We start from the raw sequence: 22171 nt of genomic DNA, 5'->3' as shown, positions 1-22171 counted from the left end.
TTTTTACCTGTGGAGGATTATACTCAGTTTTGCTGAATATGTAATTCTTGGCTGTAATCCTAACTTCTTTGCCCTCCAGAATATTATATCTCATGACCTCTGGTCCTTTAATGTAGAAGCTGCTAAATCTTGTGTTATCCTGATTGTGTTTCCATAATACTTTTTTGTTTCTTTCTGGCTGCTTGTAATATTTTCTCCTTGACCTGGGAACTCTGGAATTTGGCTACAATATTCCTAGGAGTTTTCCTTTGGGGATCTCTTTCAGGAGGAGATCAGTGGATTCTTTCAATTTCTATTTTGCCCTCTAATTCTAAAATATCAGGGCATTTTTCCTTGATAATTTCTTGAAAGATGATGTCTAGGCTCTTTTTTCGATCATGGTTTTCAGATAGTCCAATAATTTTTAAATTCTCTCTACTGGATGTAATTTCCAGGTCAGTTGTTTTTCCAAAGAGATATTTCACGTTGTTTTCTAATTTTTCATTCTTTTGGATTTGTTTTACAGTGCCTTGATTTCTCATAAAGTCACTAGCTTCCAATTGTTCTATTCTAATTTAAGGAAGTATTTTCTTCAGTAATCTTTTGGACTTCCTTTTCCATTTGGCCAATTTTGCTTTTTAGGGCATTTTCCATTTGGTCAGTTTTGCTTTTTAGTGCATTCTTCTTCTCACTGGCTTTTTGGACTCTTTTGCCATTTGAGTTAAGCTATTTTTAAGGTGTTATTTTCTTCAGTATTTTTTGGGGTCTCCTTTAGCATCACTCTCAGTTTTTCCTCTACTTCTCTTACTTGCTTCTCAAAATCCTTGTTGAGCTCTTCCATGACCTGGGACCAATTCATATCTTTCTTGGAGTCTTTGGATGTAGGAACTTTGGCTTCATGTTCTTCTTCTGGTTGTGTATTTTGATCTTCTTTGTCACCAAAGTAAGATAATATAGTCTGATTCTGTTTGAGCTGTTTGCTTATCATTCCAGACAATTACTTGAGTTATAAACTTTTTGTTAAGGTAGAATTCTTTCTCCAGTGTGGAGAACATACTGTCCCAAGATTCAAGGGTTTTGTGCAGCTGTTTTCAGAGATACTTCTAGGGACCTGTAAATTTTCAGTTCTTCCAAGGTGCTATGATTAAGGGCAAGGTGTTTACTCCTTTCCTGGCCTGGGCTCTGGCCTATGAGTGACCACAAGCACTCTTTTCTGCCTTGGAACTGTGAGGAAGATTTTCTCTCCACAGCCACCACAAGCTCCACCATGCCAGGGCTCCTCCTCACCCCAGGACCACCACCCAGAACTGTGACCCAGATCCAAGCATAGGCAAAGCAAGAGAATCCTGCACCAGCAGAGAGATCCCTGCAATCCCCCTCTGATTAGCCACTCGATTCCCCCTCAGTCTGTGGGCCAGAAGCTTGTCAGACAGTCGCTGCCCCAGGCCACATTTGGGGAATGGAACTGAGAGTGCCTCACTTCTCTCTCAGCACCGCAGAAACAAACTTTTCCCACTGACCTTCTAAGTTGTCTTTAGCATTCAGGTTGGAATCTGCCACAGCTGCCTGTGATTCAGTTCTCTGAGGCCTGCTCCTGGTTCGCTGTGGCCTGCATGCCCATGCCAAACTGCATTCCTCTCCCAGCCCAGCACGATATGCCTTTCCTATCAATCATCCAGTTTGTCTTGGGCTGGAAAGTTGTTTCACTCTGTCTTTTTGTGGGTTCTGATGCTTTAGAATTTGTTTAGAGCCATTTTTTGTAGGTATTTGGAGGGGTTTCGGGGAGAGCTCAAGCAAGTCACTGCTTTCACTCTGCCATCTTGGCTCTGCCCCCTGCCATGCTTTTTAAGGAATGAATTAGTACTTCCAGAAATCAATTTCAAAACCAGAAGATATCTTCATTTTATGTGTAAGAGATCTAAATAGGTGAATCAAAAATCAGATGCTTAGCTTTATCTTTATGCTTTGGGTAATTAGATTTCTCGACTAACAAGAATAAGTCAAGAGAAGTGTTTTAGCAGTGTTGATACACTGAAATTCTTATGGTTACTTTTTGGCACTATGGTTTATTTCAGTGTTTCAAATCACTCTCCATTCCCTTGTTTCTACCCTCAAATATAACTCTGTGCTTCAAACAAACACAAGTAAGAAATGTTTCATTTTGGTGTTTGTATTCTCAGTGCCCAGAAAGTCCTTTGCACAGAATGGGCACATGATAAATCTATGCTGATTCAGTAATTGATTGATTAATAGATTCCTATAGCAAGAAGAAAGAAAAAGAATGGAAAAAGTAAGTAAGGAACAAAGGAAAGAAGGAAAGGAGGAACAGAGAGAGAGAGGAAGGCCTCTTAAAAGTATAAATACCAAATGATTACAATTAACAAATGAAGTATAAATGGATGTATCAATTCAACTGTAAATAAAACATCCTGGATTTGAAGTTGTGAGATTAAAGGAAAAGGTCACGTGAACTGGTCAAGTGATGGGAGGTATTTTTTCTTACCACTCTTCTCCCTTTACATCTTTCCTGCCTCAAAACTTCCTTATATATCCCTGCTTTATTTTCTGTTTTTCCCTTCTTCTAACCCAATGATAGTTGAAATTTTTCTCCCTTCTTTAAATTTACTAATTTTAAAATGTGATCATTTTAATTCACTTCTATGCTTACTGTGATTACAAAACAAGTACTCCTCTTTTTTTAACCAGGAAGTTCAATTACTTCTTGCTTTTTTCCCACTAGGAAGAGGTCAGATATAAATATAAAATTAAAGTATTATGAAGGGAAGAAATAAACTTTGAGAGATTATCCAGCAAATATTGTAGAGAATAATCATAAGAAACTGACTTTGCCAAAAGTCTTTTCCTATTAAAAGTATCTTAAAATTTATTTTCAAGTAAGTATTTGTATTCTTCATATTTAGTACTTAACAATATGTAACAATTTCCTAGTCACATTTTCCCAGAAATATTGATTATCTAGCTTGGGAAGGTGATAGAAGAAGAAACCCTATTTATGAAACTGATTTCATAAAAAGTATGCTTTTATACCCCCAAAAGAAAAATATGATGTTTTATTCATATAAATTTCAATTTTGCAAATGGAAATATGTTTTCTGAATGCCCAATAATTCTGTGAACATCTTCTATAAAAGTCTGAGCTCCTTTCAAAATCAGATCTTTCTTCTCTTGACAAGAATTAGTGGAGAGAAATAACTAATTTCATCCCCAGTTCATATAAGGCCTGAGGGGATACAAGATAATATGAATTTATATTTTGATTTGAAAATTTAAACTTAAACTTAGTGATTAAGAACTCCCACCAGCCATTTGAACATGTTTCCCAGTAAGTATCATGTGAGAAGTTTTGTGCTCCCACCATTTATGGTATTAAAGGTAGTATGCTAGTTTAGAAGATAGCATTAAAATCTTATTTAGCATCTGTCTGTCTGTCTGTCTGTCTGTCTCTCTCTCTCTCTCTCTCTCTCTCTCTCTCTCTCTATATATATATATATATATATATATACATACACACACAAGTATGTATGTATGAACATATGCGTATATATGTAAATATATACGTGCAGTAAAATATCACTTAGTATATATAATTTAATGACAGGTATCTACTTCAAGGCATGTACATTTCTAAATTGTGGCTGATGTTTAATTGTGTTACTAGCTTTAAAGAGAGTTTCGTTCTGTCTTCAAGAGGATGTGATGATCAAGTACATAAAAGAAAAAACAAAAACAAGTTCAATCATTCTTGATAAGGATGTTACTCAAAGGCCTCCAGTTTTAGCTGCTCAGTAGTATTATAATAACATTCCTGGCATAATTAAATTTTGGATGCTACAATATCGTCCTATATTTGTTTTCCTCATTACTTGTATGTATGGGAGATACTAAGAGCTCTGGCTCAGCAAAACAAAGCTAACATTCATAGACACTAAGCTGATTTCTCTCTCAATTTTTGGTACAACATAAAAGCTGTATATTGCATATCAGCGGTACACTAAAATCTGTCAAAAGCATGATGTTTGGTTAATGACAGGTTGGAAGGAAAATTGTAGTACTCATATTGGTCCAGATCCTCATTTAGTTTTCACCTATTATAGGAATTTCTCAAAGAACTTAGAAAATAAAAACCCGGAATGTTGATGTCTGTTCAAGCTGAGGTGCCAAAATGAAAAAAAAAAAAAAGAAATGTGATTAGATGTAAGATCAATGAACAGTTCATATTCTAGGCTCTTGGGATAAGTGGTGAGATAGAGTATAGAGTATTGGACTGGATGTCAGAGAAACTAGATTCATGTGTTGATTTTGCCCCTTGGCAGCTATCTGACCCCAAACAAGCCAAGTCACTGCTCTGCAAAGCAGTTTCCTCATCTAAAAAATGAAGAGGTTAGACTAAAGCTCTTCAAAGTGCCTTCCAAAACCGTGTCCACAATCCTAATTAACGATCTCATTACATTCTATGGTATAGCATTATGGCATACACAGCACAGCTGAAGACATGTAGAAATAAACAATTACAGTTCTTATACTTCAACTATTGTGATCATTTGATATTTATACTTTTGAGAGTCTCTTCTTCCTTCCTACTTCCTTCCTTCCTCCCTCCCTCCCTTTCTTCCTTTCTTTCTTCTTTCTTCTTTCTTCCCATATGGCTGAGCCCATTGTTAGGAAAAAATAAAATTGTGTAATTCACAAATCACAAATACTTGCAAAATGCAATGCCTTTATTTCTTGTTGAAGTAAAACCCTTGATAAACTTTGGATAAATTACCAGTGTGAAATCAGCTGCAGGAATTTTCTCTAACTGTCCCCATGCTTAGAATGCTTGCCTTTTCCATCTACTGGCTTCCCTGGGTTCTTTTAAATATCAACTAAAATTCCATTTATAACTAGGCACAGACCAACATCTTAAACTGTATACCAAGATAAAGTCAAAATGAGTACATGATTTAGGTATAAAGGCAGACACCATAAGCAAACAAGGAAAGTAAAGAATATTTTACCTGTCAGATTTATGGAGAATGGAAGAATTTATGACCAAACAAGAGATACAGAAGATTGTGAAATGCAAAATGGATAATTTTTTATTACATTAAATTGAAAAGTTTTTGCACAAAGCCAATGCAAGCAAGATTAGAAGGGAAGCAGAAAGCTGGGAAACAATTTTTACAAACAATGTCTCTGATAGAAGGCTCATTTCTAAAGTTTGTAGAGAACTGAATCAAATTATAATAATACAAGTTATTCCCAAACTGATAAATGGTCAAAGGATGAATAGGCAGTTTTCAGATGAAGAAATTAAAGCTATCTATAGCCACGTGAAAAAATGCTCTAAATCACTATTGATCAGAGAAATGCAAATGAAAACATCTCTGAAGTACCACATGATACCTATCAGATTGATGAACCTAACAAAACAGAAAAATGATAAATGTTGGAGAAGACGTAGGGAAATTGGAAAACTAATACATTATTGGTGGAGTTGTGAACTGATCCAACCGTTCTGGAAAGCAATCTGGAACTATGCCCAAAGGGCTATAAAATTGTGCATACCTTTTGACCCAGAAATACTCCTTCTAGGTATGTATCCCAAAGAGACCATAAAAATGGGAAAAGGACCCACATATACAAAAATATTTATAGCTGCTCTTTTTGTTGTGGCCAAGAATTGGAAATTGGGGGGATGCCCATCAATTGGGGAATGGCTGAAGAAGTTGTGGGATATGAATATAATAGAATACTATTGTTCCATAAGAAATTATGAGCAGGTAGACTTCAGAAAAACCTGGAAAGACTTACGAGAACTGATGCCGAGTGAAGTGAGCAGAACCAGGAGAACATTGTACACAGTAACAGCAACATTGTGCAATGACTACCTTGGATATATTTAGCTCTTCTCAGCAATGCAAGGATCTAAGATAACTTCAAAAAACCCATGATAGAAAATGCTATGCACTTCCAGAAAAAAAGAACTATGGAGTCAGAATGCAGATCAAAGCATATTATTGGCTTTCTCTCTTTTTTTTTTTTGGTTTTATTTCTACTTTCTTGTTGTTCCTTCCATTGGTTCTAATTCTTCTTTACATTATGATTGATGTGAAAATATTTTTAACATGACTGTATATATAGAGCCTATATCAGATGGCATGCCATCTTGGGAAGGGGGAGGGAAGCATGGGGAGAAAATTTAGAACTCAAAATCTTATGGAAGTGAATGTTGAAAACTAAAAATTAATTAATTAATTAATTAATTAGTTAGGAAAAATAAAATTCCATCTACAGAAAACTTCACAATTCTGCTTTATTCAAGTGTCTTCACTCTTTTAACTCTTTCTTATTTATCCTATATGTAGTATGTTTGTATACATTTATTTGCTCCTTGTCTCTCCCATTTAGATTGTGAGCTCCTTGAGGGCAATGGCTGTTTTTTGCCTCTTAACAGTGCTCAACACAGTGCGTGGTACATAGAAGACAGTTTTAAATGTTTATTTCCTAATTTGTTGAGATTTTTATTAACCATCTGTCACTTTTGACACTATTGACTAATCTCATCTCCTTAATATTCTATTGTACTTTTATTACTTTCTCCTGATTCTCCTCTAATTGTCCCCTCTGTTTTCTTTGCTGGTTGGTCATCCATATGATAGCCTTTAAAAGTCAGTGCTCCCTGGAATTCTGTCCTGTTTTCTCCTCTCACTATTTTTAAAAATTTTCAGTTCCAAATCCTCTCTCTCTTTTTACCTTCTCATTGATCATGAGGTTGTCAAAGTCCTCCCCACCCAAGTGTGTGTCCCTAAACATGGATTTGACCACAAAGATGTTATCTTCAATAGTAAAAATGGCTGTGATGTCAAAATCAGCACATTTCTCTCAGCACTAACCTTTTCTTCCAAGCCATAAGCAATAGCAACAGCAGTTGCCTCATTGATGATTCAGAGCACACTGAGACCCGTGACGCTTCCAGCATCTTTGGTGGCCTGACATTGGGAATAATTGAAATAGTCGGCTACTGTGACAACAGCGTTTGTGACAATCTTCTCAATGTCAGATTCAGCAACTTCAGTCAAGATTATAGAAGATGTTTCTTCTGGATAAAAACTTTTGGTTCTGCTTTGTATTGCACTTGGACCTTAGGCCTGCCTCCACTATTTTGCATCATCAAATCTGTAACCAATCAGATGTTTGGCATCAAAAACTGTGTTGATGGAGTTCATTGCAACTTGATTCTTTGAGCATCACCAATTAAATGTTTTGTGTTGGTGAAGGCTACGTAGCTTAGAGTGATCCTGTTTCTTTGGTCATTAGCAATGATCTCTACTTTCCCATATTAGAAGACCCCTACATAGGAGTAAGTGATGCCAAGATTGATGCCAATTGTGAGTCTCTTTGACATGGTTGCTAGGAAATCAAGGGTCATAGTAGACTGCTGTGGAGGAAGAAGGGTGCTGCTCTGCTGAGTACATCCTCTTTTGAAATTTTTAAAAATAAAATTCAAATAACTTGATTTCTAGTCAATAACCATATTATTAACTTATATATTAGGTTCTGTGTTAAGTGCTAAGAGAAGAAAATGATGAAAATATGACAGATCTTGGGCTTCCAAGAGCTTAAAATCTAATATGGGAAGTCAATCAATTAAACAACAAGTATTTAGTAAGCACATAGTATATGCCAAGCACTGTGCTAGGTGGTAGAGGTACAAAAAAAAAAAAAAGAATTCATCCTCACTCTCAAGGAGATATCATTCTAATAGGAAAAACAATAAGTGCACATGCAAGTGTATATAGAATACATATAGCATAAACATAAATAAATACAAAATAGTTGAACAGAAGTCTATTTGGGAGGGAGTTCACTGATAACTGCAGAAAACAGGAAAGACCTCACAGAAAAGGTGGAGCTTGCAGAAAAGAGAAGGCAATGAGATGTTGCAATCTAAGCATGGGAGAAGGCCAGTATAAAGGTACGGGGCAGAAAGATCGAATGTTTTGGAGACACAAAATCAGCCTTCATTACAACAAGTGGAATGGAGAAAAATGTTCAACGAGGCTCTAAAAAAATGGTTGTTGCTGGATTGTGAAGGGTTTTAAAAGCTAGACCAACGAGAATATCATTTTACACTAGAAGCAATGGAAAACCACTGGAGTTTACTGAATAGGGAAGTGTCATTGCCATATCTATGTTTAAGAAAAATTACTTTGACAGCAGAGTGAAGGATAGCCTCAAGTGGGGAGAGACTTGAGACAGAAAGACCAATTAGGAGACTATAGAAAAACAATTGATAATATGATACTGAACTAAGGTGGTGATAACACAAATAGAAAGAAGGTGTAAGCTATGTGAGATACTATATAGATACAAACAGCAAGATCTGGCAGAGAATTGGCTCTGTGGGGTATGGGAGAGTGGGGATTTGAGAATAATGCTGAGTTTATGTACCTGGGAGACTAAGAAGATAGTGATGCCTTTGAGAGAAGTAAAGAAGCTTAAAAGAGAGATGGGCCTGGGAGATGGGATAAGGAGTTGTTTTCTGGACATGGTGAGTTTGAGAGATCTCTAAGATGTCCAGTTTGATACGTCCAAAAATCAATTGGTGATGTGGGACTAAAGCTCATGGGAGAAACTAAAGGTGGTTATAAAGATCGTGACTCATCTGCATAGAAATGACAAATACACAGCTGATGAGTTCACCAAGAGGAGAGGAATACATATGGCTAATATGGAATTATATTTTGCTTAAGTTCCTATGTATAATGGGTCTTGTATTTCTTGCTTTTTCAATGGGAGGGGGACCATTTCATTGCTGAGTTCAAGTGAAATCACAAGAAGGACATCAGGGAGAACAAGAGTGCTGTCTACTGTCAGCACACTGCTTGTGAACATGCAAAGCACACTCCCTCTTCCAGTACCCAGGGCAGTATTGAGAGTGACTTCCTCTATAAAGGTGTCAACCTTCATTGCCCTGGTACATTTTGAAGAGCTGAATGTTTATCTCTTCCATGGCACACTGGATCCTGTGGAAAATACCTTAAGAGATGCCATGCTAAATATATCACAGATTCATGGCATCATCCTGCTGGGTATTTCCACTCAGATCCCCCAAATCCAGATGCTTCTGCAACACTTCTTCAATGGCAAGGAGCTCAAAAAGAGTATCACTCCTGATAAAGCTGTTGCATGTGGTGCAGCTGTCCAGGCTGCCATTCTGTTTGGAGATAAATCTGAGAATGTGCAGGAATTGCTGCTGTTGGTTGTCACTCCTCTTTCCCTTGGAATTGAAACTGCTGGTGGAGTTATGACAGTTCTGATCAAATGTAATATCAGAATCACCACAAAGCAGACATAGACCTTTTCCACCTATTCAGGTTTATGAAGGTGAGGGTGCAATGGCAAAGGATAACAACCCGCTTGGCAGGTTTGAGTTCACAGGAATCCCCCCAGCACCAGGGAGTGTTCCTTAAATTGAAGTGACATTTGACATTGATGCAAATGGCATCCTCAATGTTTCTGCTGTGGATAAGAGCACAGGAAAGAAAAACAAGATGACAAAGGTTGTCTGAGCAAAGAAGACATTGAGCATATGGTCCAGGAGATTGAGAAATACATCGCTGAGGATGAGAAGCAGAGAGACAAGGTATCTTCCAAGAATTCTCTTGAATCTTATGCTTTCAACATGAAAGCTACCACAGAGGCTGAAAAACCACAAGGCAAAATTGTTGATGAAGACAAATAGAAGGTCCTTGACAAATGTAATGAAGTAATCAGCTGGCTGGATAAGAACCAGACTACTGAGAAGGAAGAATTTGTGCATCAGCAGAAAGAACTGGAGGTCTGCAACCCCATCATTACTAAGCTGTACCAGAGTGCAGGGGCCATACCAGGAGGCATGCCTGGTGGGTTCCCAGGGGGTGAAGCAGTCCCATCTGGATGTGCTTCTTCTGGACCCACCATTGAAGAGGTCAATTAACACATCAGAAAAAAGAACATTCCACACAGCTTTCCAAAAGTTGAAAGACACAAATTTATAGCCAAGGCAGTAGCAGTTTTAAAATTAACATGTAAGCTACTGTGTAAATCTAGGAATTCTGAATACTTAAATGTGTGCAGAGGGAGAGAAGTGAACAACATTGCACTTTCTCAGTACTGTGAACAAGTGAAAATGCAATTCTTGTCCTAGAGAATAAAATTTATTTAAAATTGGCAACATAAAAAATTCAAAAGAAATGCCAACTTTAACTCTCATTAATGAACTGGCTAGTGGGTATTCTCCATTTATTAATAGTAACCTAAATATCTATTTAAGCTATACATACAAATTGTTCATCTATAGTGCTGTATAATTTTTACAGCATAACACCCTCAATTTTCATGGATATTTAGGTATTTTGACTCTTAGTCAAAGACCTTTAGAAGCTGCATTGTCTTCTAAGCCTGTTTAGTTCACTAAGCAGAACAGCAACAAAATATTATGTCTAGAATATTGATCCATTAGTTGACCTTCTATCTGCTTTCATTTTTTTCTTCTCTTTGATATCTTACCATCTTAAGAGAAAAAAAAATTAACAAACAAATTCTTTACCCATACACTAGTACTAAATTGGTCTTGTCACACTCATAATTTGACTAATCAGCTCAGAATTTTTTTTTTAGAATGCAATTCAACCCAATGAATATTTATTTAGAGACAGCTATGTTTGGAATACCTTGGATATTGTGATTGTACCCCTGCTTACAAGAAAAAAGATAAAAATGTAAAGAAACACCTTCCCTCAAGAGCCTTACGTTCTATGCTATTCTTATCAACATAGATGCTCCCTAATAATAATTATATAGAATGATGACTTATTGATCTAATCTAAAGTAATGATCATGTACATATTGTCATCACATAGAACAATGTCCTGAATATAATCTACAGTTTTCATTGAAATGGTTTAATGATTATTCTACCACTAACTGTGGAGATATAGATTATAGACTATATGGTTTTGGGAGTGGCCTGCAGTACAGTTTTCCTTCTTCCAACTGCATATGCAGTAGGCATTGTCTTAGCTTTGGTGTCATGGGATTATAGGCTCACAAATAAGGAACCATACATGATCTCAAAGGCCATCTGGTCCAAATCCACCATTTTACAGCTGCAGAAATTTAGTGAAAAGATCTGTCCAAGATAACCTAGTTAATAATCATTTGAGGCAATATTTGAATCCTAGTCTTCAGACTCTTTTCACTTTACCACATTGCCACCATGTCAGACCTAGCTTTGAATACTGGTTTTATCAATACTGGTATGACCCTGAGCATATCATTTCATTTCTCTTAACCTCAGTTTTCTCATCTGTAAAATGTGGTAGATGTACTAGATGAGTTCCAGGGTCTTGTTAATCTCTACATTGATGCCCAGTCTTATCCAGGTCTAAAATAATGATGATGTTAATTATTTGAATGATGTTCTTGAAAACGTCATTTGAAAACAGATAGCAGATGCATAGCTTTGCTTTATAGCCAGTGATTCAAAGTTTTTTTTTCAATAATGATTTTACATTGCTTATTTATACCAAAGCAATAAACATGCATAAGAATAAATGATTGTGTTTCAGGGTAGCCCTTTCCAAATATTGAAAATCTTTGATTCAATGGACCTAATGCCTTGAGCCTTGAATAAATGATGGCAAGTGAGGTAAATAAGGTTATTTTCACGAGCATTCATGATTTGGACCTGTGGGGAAATGACTTGTCAGTTTATTTAGGAGGAGACAATTCAGTGGATCCTGGAGGGGGAGGGTATCATTGAAGCCTGTCCTAGGATACTTCCTACAATAAATGGAAAGCAACTAGGACTAAATGTACTTATACTGAACCTATTTATGGGAAGACAACAAAGTATATAGGGTTCCATATCATCTAACTAGTCCTGGTAATGAGTAGAGATAATATATAGGAGAACCTACTAGAAGCAGCTTTGAAGTCTGTGCGTCCTTGGCATTAACTCCTTACTTCTGTTTTTGTTGATTTAGTTGTCTGCCAACTTCTCTGGTAAAGACAATCCAGAGCCCAAGAGTTACATATCATCTATAGTAGTTTCTTTGTGTTATAAATGTGACCCTGAGTTGTCACAAAATCCAGGCACAGGTCATCTCAAAATAGGGAGATGAGAGATGTATTCATGATTCAACCTAAGTCTCTTATCTGACTTTCCTAAGATATGTTACTCTGTCTCTTGAAACACTTGGGAGATATCCCCTTGTAATTATGCCCCACAAGAAAAAAGCTATTCCAAACTTTGTGGGTTAACACCTACTCAAAATCAAAATCAAAGCTCACAATCTCCCATAAACTATTAATTTTTACCAGCCAAAGACATATTAATTCAAATAAGACATAGAGTAACATAATATAGTAAATAAAGTTACAAAAGTATTCCCAGGCAGGCATGGGTTGCTCTCTCCCACAACTTACCATACTACCAATAAGTAAAGCTACACATGTATATGTGAATATATAAACACACATAAAAGATACTCACATAGAGATCACAAGTTCAGAAAATATTACAAATGAAGTACATGAAAGGAATTCCTGTGGCCAGAGCACATATCTAAAGAGCACACATATAGGGGACGTAGACGTCCAGAGCATGTGCATGACCAGGAAATCCTATGCCTCTGACGCTGTAGGACTTCAGTGCTCCCTTATCAAGTTGTTCTCTGCTAATTTCTCTTGGTATCACATCTCTGCTAAGCATTTTGTTTCTCTACTTTATTTTACTCTGTCTCTATTAAGTGTCTCTACTGTTTTAATTTTCACTTTAGCTGTCTACTGTATCTCTGCTGTCTTTATATATTCATCTACTCTGGCCGTTAAGACAGAATAATTCGAAAGTCTCTCCCAATTAGTCCATCCATTCAGAAGAATAATTTGGAACAATACCCAAAAGGACTATGAAACCAGGCATACCCTTGGATCCAGCAATACCACACAGAATTGTAGTGGTAAAGAATCGAACATTGAGGGGATACCTATCAATTGGAGAATGGCTGAACAGATTATGGTATATAATTGTATGGAATACTGCTGTGTGCTCTAAGAAATGACAAGGACTATGATTTCACAAAAAACCTGAGAAGACTTATATAAATGGATGCAAAGTAAAGTGAGTAGAACCAGGAGAACATTGTACATAGTAACAACAATATCGTAAGGAAGATCAACTGTAAAAGACAGCTACTCTGATCAAGACAATTATCCAAGCCATTTCTAAAGGATCCTTGATGAAAAATGCTAGCCACTTCCAGAAAGGGAAATGATTAACTGAGCACAATTATTCTTTAAACCTTTCCTTATTTTATTTTTCTCTGTGTGTGTATGTGTGTGTTTTCATTTGCAACATGGCTAATATGGAAATATGTTTCGCATGACTTCACATGCATAATGCATATCATATTGCTTGCCTTCTCCAAGGGTGGGGGATAAAAGTAAGGGAAGGAGAAAATTTGGAACCCAAAAATATATTTCAAAAACCAAAAACAAAAAGACAGACTGTTCCTGGAAATAGCACACTGACAACAATTTTAGTCTGTGGCTGAGGCAGAATCACCACACCTAGTTATAGGTAGTTAAGAAACTATCCAAAGTATCCAACTGCTAACATCCAAGTTACTTTTTGACTGCTTGTATCTAGCACTGGTCCCAGAAAACCATCTAATTTAGGATTGAAAAGTTTTTGAAACTTCCATTCATAACTCCACAATGCATTTTAATTAAAGTCAGAGGCTGCAAAACCTACACCTAAATGAAATTGTATAGCAACAAAACTCAAGGTGAAGAGACAAGGCCTGTACACTTGATCCTCTGGGACTATTTCCCTTTTATGTAAACAGACAAACATATGTATCAGCAGCAACAACGATAACAACAAAGTCCTGGTGCCTTTCCTATACTACAGTCAATGTAAAAACCCACTTTCTCTTTATACAACTAACCAATACTCTTGAGGGAAGTATATATGTTAGTAGAGTGTCCAGGGCAGGTAGAAATCATCAGACAAAAATATATCCCAGAAGGGGATTACAGGCAGAAGGAAGACTAGTAGTAAAGTATAACAATGTATTTGAAAGTCTAAGTAGCTAATGTACCTTTAGAGCAATAATAATTTACTGTCACTGTACTATGGTTCTTTGTCATCAATATACAAAACTGCATGACTCTCTTATACCATAGATCACTTCTATAACACATATTTAGCATCATTTTAATGCAGGGTTTTTAAAAAAAACTTTGTGTGTGTGTGTGTGTGTGTGTGTGTGTGTGTGTGTGTGTGTGTGTGTGATGGACTGTTTTTGCAGTTCACTGAAACCTATGGAATCTTGGGGCAGCTCAGTGACACAGCATATAGAGTATCAGAGTTAATCCAACTTAGGAAGGACTATAACTATGTCCCCTGCAAGACTCATCTTCCTAAATTCAAATCTGGCCTTAGACACTTACCAGCTGTGTGACCCTGGGCAAGGTGTTTGTTTCAGTTCCTCCTCTGTAAAATGAGTTGACGAAGGAAATGGCAAACCACTCCAGTGGTTTGCAAAGAAAGCTCTAAATGGGATCTTGAAGAGTTGGACATGAATGAAACTACTGAACAACAACACCAACAATAGACTTTTGAAAATAATGTTTTTAAATGCATAAAGTAAAATGCATAGGATTAGAAAGGAAGTCAATTATATTGAAATCAAGACATATTTTTCCCATTCATATCCACAAACCCCTTGAAATATATACATGGCTCCCTAGCAGCTCAATGGATCCCAGGTTGAGAACCCTTGGTTTAATCAGTCTAGATGTCAAAAATGTCAAATGTCAAAATGTCAATGTCAAATGTCAAAAATACTTTGGTGTGAGCATTCTATTCAAATGTAAATACCATCTGTTTATCAGTATTCACTCAATGCTGCCTCCCAAATCAGCATTCATTCCTAAACCAGAGCATGTGCTGCTATACATATTAGTTTAGCAAACACATAGCTATGTTGTACCAGCTTTAACAATTTCTCCAACAGAATCTATAGATACTGTAACTATATCTTTAAGGCAAAATAGAATCTCTAGTGTTTGGTCACTTAATTTATCTTATGAAGATAGTTAACCTGTCATGACTAAACCATTCTATTCATTGTTGCACCATTCCCCCAGCCACTCCCACCCCAGTGTCCCCAGGTTTCTTTTCCTGTCTTCCTAAGCCACCCTTTGATGAAAACATTAAAAGCATATTGAAGGGGCAGCTGGGTGGCACAGTGGAGAGAGCACCAGCCCTGAAGTCAGGAGTACCTGAGTTCAAATCTGGCCTCAGACCAAAACATTTGACACTTACTAGCTGTGTGACCCCGGGCAGGTCACTTAACCCCAATTGCCAAAAAAAAAAAAAAAGTATTGAAAAGGATGGTCAAAGAATAAGGAGATTGCAAGGTAACTGACTACAAGCACAGAACTAAGAAGATGACTCATTCAGTATTTTGAGAATTACTGAATCTATGAGGCTATGAAAAAAAATATGCCATGCATTAACATTTGAAGGCCACATCTGGGAAGTACTTTATACACCCTCTCCTGAAAAGGAGTTCATCAAGAGAACAGAGTACTTAATGAGAAAGGGAACAGGGCGACAACATCAAGGATATTGAAGGGAGTTCTTAAATGAGACAGAGGTAATCCAACTTATGAAAGATTATAGCTATGTTCCCTACAAGAAAAGGAAACTTCATCTGAGATTAAGACAAGAGATTTTTTTTCTCTAAAAGACTAGCCTTAACCCCAAATCACTCTGCTCTCCAAATCACTTTTGCTCTCATTAATTGGCCAATAATAGGTCCCAGGCCAAGCCCTACTTGGTCATTATTTGGACCCTGATCGGCTCAGAATGATGTAACTATCAATTGTTTCTGTTTTGGCCAGAGCATCTTCCCTTCTCAGATCTATTTTTTTTTGAAGAGGCCATTCTTTGCCTCATTTCTTATTGAGCCTTAATTAATGAATAGGCTTTAATTCAATCAAACTAAGACTTATTAAAAACCTTAGCTTGAAAAGAGCGAGGTTCCGTACTGCATTCTGGACCATCTCCAATTGCCCCGAACTATATCTGGCCAATCGACCCTGATGGCTCCAGATTTTTTCACATAATGACTTTGCATAGACCTCCCTCATTTAAATCCAATTCACTTGAACATTGTGGTATCACCTTCCTGATGTCATGGTCCTCTTCGAAAAAGAAGGACAAATAGCAGCAAAGCAAGAGCTGGATCCATTGAGTTTGATAGAGATGCAATGCCTGAGGGAAAAATTTAAAAAAATTAGAAAGAGGAGTTATAAAGCTTTTCTTGGAAAGCATCATATATTTTTGGAGAACAAACATAGACACCTGGATCAACAAGGTAACAGTATTACTGTAGAATTGACAGGAATCTGAGTTAAAAATCAATGTAATGTAATCGTTGGCTTCATGGGATCAGCTTTTGGAAAGATTTGTGATTTGAAAGACATACAACCTGAACTGTTACAGTAAACTTATTTATGAAAACTAGAGAGGTGAATTAGTGTCAATGGGGAACCATGGCAAACATGAGATTCCTTTGTTAACCCTGTCATTCAGGATAAGAAGGACAAGCCCACTGACTTTAAAGTTCATTTGAATGCTTGTCTGAAGATACTGCTACAAAAAGAGTAATAAAGCCAATAAAATACATGAGGTTAGCCTGGAGTGAGATTGTGATCACTTGATACACATAGTAGAGATCTAATTTTCATTGACCTGCACCAGCTTCAATCAAATACCATAAAGTTTATGAATGCCATATCCAGGAAGAGACATTAGTTCAAATTGGATAAGGTTCACTTGCACCAATGCAACTCAGCCTCATCTCCCTTTAGAGTGTCATCTTATGTATGGGCAACAGAATCAAGGAAAAGGAAACTTCCAAAGGTGAAGCCAAGATGGTGGAGCAGATGAAGAACTCACCTGAGCTTTCCCCAACATTTCCCTCCAAACAACTTTAAATAAAGCCTCAAATCAAATTCTGGAGTGGCAGAACCAATAAAAAGTCGGATTAAGACATTCCTCCAGCCCAACTTAGATCAGAAAGAAAGATCTATGACATAGTGTGGGGGGGCTGGATGGAAGCCCATGAGGATGCAACACTAATAGTGGGACTAAGTGTTGGCAACAGAAGCAGCAGCAGTTTCAGATACTCTCAGGCCAGAGATGGTAAAGGGACCTAAAAACTAGTCAGAAAGAGACAATGGGGGACCCATGTGCTAGTACTATACAAAGGACCAAATGCTGTTTGTAAAATCCAATGCTTTTACTTACTCATGGGTCATAGTTCAAGGGCAAAGAGCACTTTCAGTCTAGAAAAAATGGGAACCATAAGAAGCAGTATTGCTTTTGGTCACAAGGGATCATGGACCCAGAGGAACAATATCACTTCCAGTCTCAAGGAAGCAGGGTTCCTGAGGAGCAGTATCAATTGCTATCCCAATTTCAAGGATCCAGGGATCTTCTTGGATGAGGACCAGGAGAGTATTGATTACATTTCTCACCAGATCACACCACCTTGTAAGTACCAAAAACTTTAAAACTCTGGAACTACTTCTGAAAAGAGAAGTGCAAAAAACCCTGAAACTTGAGACACTGTTTCCCACACCAGGAACAGAACACAAATTTAACAAAGTTCAAAATCAAGAAATAATGTGAAAAAATGAGCAAAAAAAGTAACATGACCATAAAAATTTACTATGGTGACAGGGAAGATCAAGATACAAACTCAGAAGACAATGCGGTAAAAACACGCAAGTAAAACCTCAAAGGAAAAAAAAAGTGAATTGGACACAAGGCCAGCAAAAAAATCCTGGATGTGCTAAAAATGATTTCCAAAATAAAAAAGAGAGTGGTATGGGGAAAAGTAGGTAAAATAATGAGAGCAAAGGAGAAAAATATGAAAAGAAAATAAACAGCTAAGTAAAAGAAGCACAAAAAATACAGAAGAAAATAACACCTCAAAAAGTAAATTTGGCAAAAGGATAAAAAAAGCACAAAAGTTCACTGATGAAAATAACTCCTTTAAAAGCAGAATGGACCAAATGGACAAAGAGGCACAAAATCTCACAAAAAAACAAAAATAATTTCCTAAAAATTAGAATTAGACAAGTTGAAGCTAATAACTTCTTGAGACATCAAGAAACAACTAAATGGAGACAAAAGAATGAAAAAATGGAAGAAAATGTGAAATGCCATTTCAGAAAAAAAATTGACCTAGAAAACAGATTGAGCAGAAATAATTTAAGACTTATTAGAGTACATGAAAGTTACAATCCAAAAAAGAGCTTAGATATTCCTTGTCAGGAAATTATCAAAAAAAAAAGTGCTTCAATATCCTAGAACCAGAGGATAAAAACAGAAACTGAAAGAATTCACTGATCAACACCTAAAAGAGATCACTAAATTAAAACTTCCAGGAATGTTAGGGCCAAATTCTAGAGCTCTTGCTGTAAAGATTTTTTCTTTTTTTTCTTTTTCAAATTTATTTTATTAATTCATTTTAATTTATCAACAATCACTTCCATATGCTTTAGAGTTTAAAATTTTTCTCCCCCTTCCCCCCACCACCCTCCCCAAGATGGCACACACTCTGATATAGGCTACACATTTACATTCCTATTAAACATATTTTGTTTGTAAGTAAAAATTAAAACAATAGGAGGAACCATCAGAAAGAGGAAATAAAACTCAACAGAAGAGAAAAAAAAATAGTGATTCAACTTCCATAGTTCTTTCTTTGGATGTGGATAGCATTTTCCATCACTAGGCCTCTGAAGATGTCTCAGATCCAAGAGTGTGTTCTTATCTCAGAATCTGGGGTCTTTGGGTTTATCAAATAATAGATAACAACATATTGTAGGATTATCCTATCCACTTCTGGAATATCATGTTCCACGCCCTGTGGTCTTTTAACGTAGAAGCTGCAGTGTCCTGTGTAATCCTGACTGTGGTTTCATGATATTTAAATTGTTTCTTTCTGGCTGCTTGCAGCACCTTCTCTTTCATCTGGTAATTTTGGAATTTTGCTATTATATTCCTTGGTGTCTTCAATTTGGGATCTCTTTCAGGTGGTGAGTGGTGTATTCTTTCTATGGTTATTTTACCTTCTGGTTCTAGAACTTCAGAGCAGTTTTCCTTTATGATTTCCTGAAAGATACCGTCCAGCCTCTTTTTTTCATCATGATTTTCATGAGGTCCAATGATTTTTAAATTGTGTCTCCTGGACCAATTTTCCAGGTCGGTTGTTTTACCCATGAGGTATTTTACGTTTTCATCTATTTATTCATTTTTTTGTTTCTGTTTGACTGATTCTTACTCTCTCATAGAGTCATTAGTTTCCATTTGTCCAATTCTAGTTTTTAACAGATTGTTTTCTTCTGTTAGTTTTTGTACTTCCTTCTCCAAGTGGCCAATTGTATTTTTAAGGGATTTGTTTTCTTCAGTGTACTTTTTTTCCACTTTGCCAATTGTGTTTTTTAGGGACTTGTTTTCTTCAGTGTATTTTTTTCCAATTGGGCACTTGTATTTTTAAAGGACTCTTCTACCTCTCTCACGAGACTTTTAAAATCCTTCTTGAGCTCTTCTAAGAAGGCTTTTTGGGCTTCAGACCAGTTCATATTCCCTCTTGATGTTGCAGATGTGGGTTTGTTGACAACATTCTCCTCTTCAGAATTTCTGTCTTGATCTTCACTCTTCTCATAATATGAATCTATGGTATGTTTCTTTTTACTCATGGTTTTTTATTCCCTGGTCTTTAAAGAGATTGAACTCTCCTGCTGGGGAACAGAGAGCACTGACCCAAGCTTCTTGTGTTGGGAGCCTAGGTCTTGGTCATTGGTTTTGTGTGCTGGGGCCTCTTATGTTGGCAACTGGAAGCTGTAGGGTTTTGGCAGCTTACCTCGTGTTGGGCTAGAATCAGCAAGGCTGTAATTTCAGGCAGTTCTAGGTTGCCTGCTTTTCCTTTCCTTTAGCTTTCTTCAGCTCCTTTTAGATGGGTGCTGCAGGGTGTTTATCTGCCTGGGACCCCTTGCAATGCTGCCTCCCTGGTTTCTGCTAATGCACTGGGAGATTCCTTTGAGGTAGAATACGAAGGCACCTGGTGGTTTTCTGAGCTGGTTTCCACTGGTTTCCCCACCCTCACTGAGGCATTTGGTGGTCCAGGTGTTGATGTTTGCCTGCTGTACCACCTGGGCTTTAGAATCTCATCATCTCATCCTGGTTGACAGTTGGAGGCCGTAGAGTTCTAACAGCTTACCTGGTGTTGGGTTGGAATCAGCAGGGCTGGGACTTCAGGAAGACTCTAGGTGGCTTTCTTCAGCTCCTTTCATATGAATGCTGCAGGGTGCTTATCCATCTGGGGCCCTTTGTAGTGCTTCCCTTATTTTTGCTGAGGCACTGGGAGACCCATTTGCTGGGCTGCTGTACTGCTGTTCCCTGTCTTTCTTCTGGTTCAGCTGTTCCAAGATTTCATTTTGTTTTGTTTTGTTTTTCTCAGGTGATATTTTCTGGGTTTTCAGAGGTTGATGGGGAGGGTGAGAGAAACTTTTTACTCTGCCATCTTTGCTCCCAGAAGTGGAAGTCCTGTAAAGGTTTTTTTCCTAGGTTTCTGCTTTCCTTCTAATCTTGGTTATATTGGTTTTGTTTGTATAAAAGCTTTTCAATTTAATATGAACAAAATTATTCGTTCTACATTTTGTAATGCTTATTCTTATTTGGTCATGAATTCTTCCCCCCCACCCCAGACAGGTAGACTACTCCTTGCTCTTCTAATTTTATTGCTTCATTGTCTATGGCATTTTTTTAGCAAGATGTAGTTTCCTTCCTTATCTCTTTGAATTAATCTATTTTTGCTTTTACTTTGTCTAAAATCAGGATTGCTACCTTTACTTATTAATTTTTACTGCAAATGAAGCACAATAGATTCTGCTCCAGCCCCTTACCTTTACTCTGTGTGTCTCTCTGCTTCAAATGTGTTTCCTGTAAGCAGCACATTGTAGGATTCTGTTGTTGTTGTTGTTGTTGTTGTTATTGTTGTTGTTGTTTCATGTACTCTGCTATCTATCCATTTACATTTTATGGGAGAGTTCATCCCATTCATATTCACAGTTACGATTACCATCTGTGTATTTCCCTCCATTCTATTCTTTCTCCCATTTGTCTTCTCTCTCCTTTCACCCTTTCCCACCTCACCAGTGTTTTGCTTCTATTTACCACTTCCCCTGATCTGCCTCCCTTATGTCAGTACTCCTCCCTTTGCTGTCCTCCTACTTCACTGCCAGGTAAGATAGATTTTTATATTCAATTGATTAAGTATATTATTCCCTTTTTGAGCCAATACTGATGAGAGTAAGGTTCAAGTGATGCCTATTGCCCACCCTCCTTTATCCCCTTCCACTGTAATAGGTCTTTCTCACCAATTCTTGTGACATAATTTACCCCATTCTACCTCTCCCTTCCTTCTTCACCCTTTATACTCCTCTTTCTCATCACTTAATTCTTTTTATGTCATTCCCTCAAATTCACCTTATACCTATATCCTGTCTATGTATATTCCTTCTATATGTACTGTTAATGATACAATTTTTAAGAGATACAAGTATCATTTTCCTGTGTAGAGATGTAAACAGTTTAGCTCTGTTGAATTTGCATTTTCTTTTCCCTTTTTACCTGTTTATGCTTCTCTTGGGTTTTGATATTGGAGGTCAAGTTTTTGGTTTAATTATATTCTCCTTATGAAGGCTTGAAATCCTTCTATTTTGTTTAATGATCATTTTTTCCCTTGATACATATTATGCTTAATTTTTCCCGCTAAGTTATTCTTGGTCGTAGTCCTAACCCCTTTGCCCTCTGAAATATGTTTCATGACCTCTGATCCTCTAGTGTTTCAGCTGCCAGGTCTTATGTAATCCTGATTGTGACTCCCCAATATTCGAATTGTTTCTTTTTGGCCACTTGTAGTATTTTTTCCTTGACCTTATAGTTCTGAAATTTGGCTACAATGTTCCTTGGGGTTTTAATTGTGAGATCTCTTTCCTGAGGTGATCACTGTATTCTTTCAGTGCCTATTTTGCCCTCTTGTTTCAGGACATCAGG

General features: G+C 37.1%; 1 pseudogene; it reads left to right on the top strand.

Annotated features, from left to right (window-relative positions):
- LOC110194200 (heat shock cognate 71 kDa protein pseudogene) overlaps positions 1-9961 on the top strand; it is a 40638-nt pseudogene extending 30677 nt beyond the window's left edge.
- Positions 9962-22171: the final 12210 nt, after the last annotated feature.

This window comes from Phascolarctos cinereus, unplaced genomic scaffold (genome assembly GCF_003287225.1).
Source record: "Phascolarctos cinereus isolate Bilbo 61053 unplaced genomic scaffold, phaCin_HiC Scaffold_1;HRSCAF=81, whole genome shotgun sequence".
Taxonomy (NCBI): Eukaryota; Metazoa; Chordata; class Mammalia; order Diprotodontia; family Phascolarctidae; genus Phascolarctos; species Phascolarctos cinereus.
This window is presented reverse-complemented; position numbering and strand designations above follow the sequence as displayed.